This window comes from Lycium barbarum, chromosome 7 (assembly GCF_019175385.1).
Source record: "Lycium barbarum isolate Lr01 chromosome 7, ASM1917538v2, whole genome shotgun sequence".
Classification (NCBI taxonomy): Eukaryota; Viridiplantae; Streptophyta; class Magnoliopsida; order Solanales; family Solanaceae; genus Lycium; species Lycium barbarum.
In genome coordinates, this window is record NC_083343.1 from 25,986,411 (window position 1) to 25,992,410 (window position 6,000).

Consider the following 6,000-nt stretch of genomic DNA (forward strand, 5'->3'; position numbering starts at 1 on the left):
TAATCAGGCGAATGAATCCGATGATGAGAATGTTTTCGCTGATCTTGTTTCAGAGAAGGACTATGCATTTGCTATTGCTCAGCCTCGAGTTGGAGCTGCTACCATGAAAATTGACTCCTCTCTATGCAAGTTGTTGAAGCTTGAGGGATACTTTCGGAACTCTACCGAGAATGACCCTCAACGTCATTTGCAGAATTTTGTGGATGTGTGTGCTAATCACATCGAGAACAACGTTCCACAAGATGCTATTCAGCAGAGGTTATTCAAATATTCCTTAGCAGTAGATGCAAGAACTTGGTTTGAGAAGCTGCCCCAAAATTCGATTACTACATGGGCAGATATGGTGATTGCTTTTCTCACGAAATGATATCCTCCTAGCAGGAAGGCTGAATTCGTGACAAGATCTATGAATTTAAGCAGCGATCAGGGGAATAACTATATAAAGCCTGGGAGAGATTCAAGGAGTATTTGTAGAAGAGTCTGAATCATGGTTTTCCGGATCACATATTGATGGAGAAGTTCTACCTAGGGATAGATCTAGTGACGCAGTCAGTTGCTAATAATGCAGCTGATGGTTGTTTCATGAACAAATCTTATCGATGAGTGACCAACATACTTAACAAGCTGACTACTCATAATAAGGCTTGACACTCAAACAATGCTGATGTTGTACCGTATGGTAGTGCTATAATCCAGAATATAGTAAAGGAGAATCAAGATACCCAACAAACATTGGCAGAACTTGCAACAAATATTTCCTTGCTAACAAAGAAGTTTGATGAACCCCAGATTAAGAATGTTTGTGAGGATGATACAGTTTTGCCAAAAGGGATTTACTATACTATACCATGATGGACCCCCTATGCAGGTTAAAGATGCTAATTATATGAATAACTCTCAATGGGGTTACCAAAGACAGAACTACCAAGGTGGTTAGCAGAATCAAAATCAGTGGAGACCTCAGCCAAGTCAAGGTTCTTATAACAACTCAGGGAACTACAACAATAATTATGGTGGTGCAAACCAAGGGAGCTACAACAACAGTAACAATTTTAGGAACAAGAATTCCAATCCTTATATACTACCGAAAGGGTAGTCAACAGAGCAAGGTAGTTCGAAGGTTGAAGCAATGCTTGAGAAGATTCTGGCAAATCAGTCTAAATCTGAGAAGACTTTATCTGGGCTGACAGAGACAGTGGGTTCCCATACAGTAGCTATTCAAAAGCTTGAGTCACAGATGAGGGATATCTCTAGAGAGCAGCACCCTCCTAAAAAGGGAGGACTTCAAAGTGACACTATTCCGAATCCGAAGAATGGGGGAGGCGGTGTATATTGTGTGTTTTCCATCACTACTAGGAGTGGTAAATATACTCCAAGGGGATGATAAGAAGGTGGTTAATCTTGAGCCAATAGATGAAAAGGATGAGGTGCAGTCTGAAGCACCCAATATTGTTTATGAGAATCCTGTTAAAAAGAAGGTTGCTGATGTGCCAGAGATAGTGAAGGACGCTGATAACATGAGCAAGCAGACTATGAAAGGGGCTCTCTTCCCTTTGACTCAGCTTTTCAAGTCTAAACCTCCCTTTACTCAGCGGTTGGTAAAGCAGAAGCAGGATGCTAAGTTCGAGAAGTTTTATGATCAGTTGAAGCAGTTATCTCCTAATTTCCCCTTCTTGGAAGCTGTCAAGGAGATGCCCGTTTTTGCCAAATATTTGAAGGAACTACTGACCAAGAAGAAAATGGTTCAACATGAAACCGTGAGTTTGACTCTCACTGTGAGTTCCATTATCTCAACTACTACTGTTCAGAAAAAGGGTGATCCTGGGGCATTCACCATTCCTTGTTCTGTAGGGCACCGTGATTTGGCTCGTGCTTTGTGTGATAATGGGGTGAGTATTAATTTGATGCCCCTTGCCATATACAAACAATCAGGTTTGGGGATGCCAAGACCGACTACTATGAGGTTACAAATGGCTGACAGGACTATTAAAAGACCTATTGGGGTGGTTGATGATGTACTTGTGCGGGTTGGTGATTTCATGTTACCCACTGATTTTGTGATTCTTGATTGTGCTGTTGATCGGGACATTCCCAATTATTCTGGGGAGACCTTTCCTTACTACACGAAGAGCTCTGATGGATTCGGAGAAAAATGAAATCAAGTTCTGAGTCAACGATGAAGAAGTTACTTCTCATGCTAGCAAGGTGACGAAGTTACCAAGTGTTTACGAGAGTATTTCGGTAATCGATTCATTTGATGTTGTTGATGAAACAGTAGAGTTCAAGATGGAAGAAGAAGGTTTGGGTGAAGCTCTAGCTGGTATTCTTGTGAACTTTGATGCTGAGGACATGGAAGGTTATGTGGAGACAGTTAATTCACTTGTTGGGTTGGGTTCATATTCTTACCACCCAAAGAAGCTAAATCTTGATCTGGAAAATAGAACAACTCCTCCAGCAAAGCCTTCGATTATTGAGCAACCTAAGTTGGAGCTTAAACAGCTTCCATCACATTTGAAGTATGAGTTCCTTGGTCCGGACAATACATTGCCGGTGATTGTTTCAGCCCTACTGACTGAGGAGCAGATTCTACAGCTTTTGGAGGTGTTGCGGGAGTATAGGCGTGCTATTGGTTGGACCATAATAGACATTCGGGATATCCCATCTGGGATCTGTGAGCATAAAATCTAGTTGGAGGAGGATAGCAAACCGAGTGTAAAGCATCAGAGGAGACTGAATGAGAATATGCAAGAGGTCATCAAGAAAGAGATCATCAAATGGTTAGATGCAGGAGTGGTTCACCCAATTGCTGATAGTAAATGGGTGAGCCCAGTCCAATGTGTTCCTAAGAAAGGCAGCATCACTGTTATGCCGAATGCAAAGAATGAGTTAATCCCAACTGGAACTGTCACCGGATGGAGAGTTTCCATGGACTATCGGAAGCTCAACACAGCCACATGTAAGGACCATTTCCCTATGCCTTTTATTGATTAAATGTTTGATAGGCTAGTGGGGGCGTTCCTACTATTGCTTCCTTGATGGCTATTCAGGCTACAATCAGATCAACATTGCATTAGAAGATCAGGAGAAGACTACTTTTTACTTGTCTTTATGGGACGTTTGCATTTATCGAATGCCTTTTGGTTTCTGTAATGCACCAGCCACTTTTCGGAGGTGCATGATGTCAATCTTCGCTGACATGGTAGAGGATTCTTAGAAGTGTTCATGGATGACTTCTCTGTGGTGGGTGATTCATTTGAAGATTGTCTTGGCCATCTGGGTCAAGTGCTGAAAAGATGTGAAGAGAAAAATCTCATGCTAAATTGGGAGAAGTGCCATTTTATGGTGAAGGAAGGAATCGTCCTCGGTCACAAAATCTTTGAAAAGGGAATTGAGATCGATCAGGCGAAATTTGATGTGATTGCAAAACTTCCACCACCTATTTCAGTCAAAGGTGTTCGAATTTTCATAGGACATGCTGGGTTCTACAGGAGGTTCATTAAAGATTTCTCCAAGATTGCTAACCCGATGTGTAAGCTTCTTGAAAAAGAGGCAAAATTTGTGTTTGATGATAAGTGTCGTACGGCGTTTGCGGAGTTAAAAGAGCGTCTCACTACTGCTTTTATTATTGTTGCTCCTGACTGGTCCTTGCCATTTGAACTAATGTGTGATGCTAGTGGTTTTGCAATAGGTGTTGTGCTTGGGTAGAGGCACAATAAAATTATGCACCTGATCTATTATGCAAGCTGAACACTGAATGTTGCCCAGATGAATTACATAGTGACGGAGCAAGAGCTTCTTGCCATTGTGTTTGCTTTTGAGAAGTTTCGGGCCTATTTGTTAGGGTCCAAAATCGTGGTATACACTGATCATGCAGCACTGAGATACCTTTTGGCAAAGAAGGAAGCAAAGCCGCGACTGATCCGATGGGTACTATTGCTGCAAGAGTTTGATTTTGAGGTGAAGGATCGCAAGGGCACCGATAATCGGGTTGCTGACCATCTATCTCAGCTTGAAGAGGCTAGGAGACATTCTGATGAGCTAGACATAGATGAGGATTTTTCGGATGAGGGGGTGTTGGCTGCGTCAATGGAGGTAGCACCGTGGTATGCCGACAATGCCAATTATTTGGTAACAGGCATCGTTCTAGAAGATATCAAAGCTTACCAAAAGAAGAAGTTCTTGCGGGATTCTCGGCAGTACTACTGGGACGAGCCTTATTTGTTCAGATCGTGCGTTGACAACATCATTTGGCGTTGTGTTCCTGAAAGTGAAGTGATGGCGATTCTAAAGGCGTGCCATGACTCTCCCGTTGGGGGTCATCATAGTGGTAACCGGACTACGGCAAAGGTACTTGAATGCAGTTATTACTGGCCGACTATCTTTCATGATGCTAATCTATTGGTGCAATCTTGCTATCAATGTCAGAGGCAAGGGAATATAGGCAGAAGGCAAGAGATGCCTATGAATTTTGTTATGGAGGTAGAAGTGTTAGATATTTGGGGGATTGACTTTATGGGACCCTTTGTGAGTTCAGGTGGCATGAAATACATCTTAGTTGCTGTGGATTATGTGTCCAAATGGATAGAAGCGGTGGCTTTACCTAATAACGAGGCCAAGAGTGTCATGGGGTTCCTCAAGAAGAATATATTTACCGCTTTGGTGCTTCGAGGGATATAATCAGCGATGGTGGATCCCACTTTTGTAATAGAGATTTCGCGGGATTGATGGAGAAATATGGTGTAAAACATAGGGTGGCAACACCTTATCATTCTCAAACAAGTGGGCAAGTTGAAGTATCCAATAGGGAGATCAAGCATATTCTAGCGAAAACTAGTAAATGCAAATAGAACTGATTGGGCCCGCAATCTCGATCATGCTCTATGGGCATACCGAACTGCTTTCAAGACTCCGATTGGGACTTCACCCTTCAAGCTTGTGTTCGGAAAAGCTTGTCACTTGCCAGTTGAACTTGAGCACAAGGCCATGTGGGCTTTGATGAAATTGAATATGGATTGGGAAGAAGTGAGTAAGCTCAGGTTGTTTCAACTAAATGAGATGGATGAGTTTCAGCACTAGGCATATGAGAGTGCATCACTATATAAAGAAAGGATGAAGCAATACCATGACAAGAAAATCCTGAAGAGAGAGTTCTACAAGGGTGATCCTGTCTTGCTGTTTAACTCTCGGTTGAAGCTGCTACCGGGTAAGCTAAAATGAAGGTGGTCTGGTCCGTTTGAGGTGTTAGGTGTTTCACCCTATGGAGCAATTGAGTTGAAGTCCGGAGATGGAACTCGGACATTTAAGGTGAATAGGCAGAGGTTGAAGCACTATCACGGGATGGTTTCCGAAGATAGAATTGTTGAACGATACCGGTTGAAGCACCTCGGAACGAACAATGATCTGGTGTACGCAGAAAAGGAGTGAATGGCTACCACCGTCGTGTCGCGATGTTAAATCAACCGCTTCTTGGGAGGCAACCCAAGTGTAATGTTTATTTTTTTTTTATTTATTTCCGTTTGCAGCATATAGGGTAATGTTTGTTTTGGTGCAGGATGCAAAGGGTAGAAACTGGAGATGATCTACGCCAGATTCTATGGTCCATGTAAATTACACGGTCCATTGATGGAAGCATAGACTGAGCAAGTCTTGCCGAAGACAAAACATGGTTCTCTGTTAATGACCTACGCCAGAATCTACTGTCCGTATAAAACATATGGTCTGTAGATGGAAGCGTAGAACATGAGTCAGGTAAAAGCTCTTTCTATCCTTGATTTATGCCATAACATACGGACCGTAAAATTTATACGAATCGTGAAAAGAAGCGTAAACCAAGGATCGTCAAATCAATTCACCGTCATAGATTTATGGACAGACATACACCCCGTGAAATTTCTACGAGCGTAGATCTGATGCCAGGTAAGTAAAAAAAATAAAAAAAAATAAAGGGCTGCTAGGGTATTAAAAGATACATACGCGGTTTTATTTTTTGCTTCAATTACA

The 6,000-nt window shown here is 42.2% G+C and overlaps 1 non-coding gene across 1 annotated transcript; it reads right to left on the minus strand.

The window, feature by feature from the left end:
- Positions 1-388: 388 nt before the first annotated feature.
- On the minus strand, positions 389-494 carry LOC132604809 (small nucleolar RNA R71). Its single transcript, XR_009568904.1, has one exon. It is a non-coding gene; the product is annotated as a small nucleolar RNA R71 (small nucleolar RNA).
- Between the last annotated feature and the right edge of the window lie 5,506 nt (positions 495-6,000).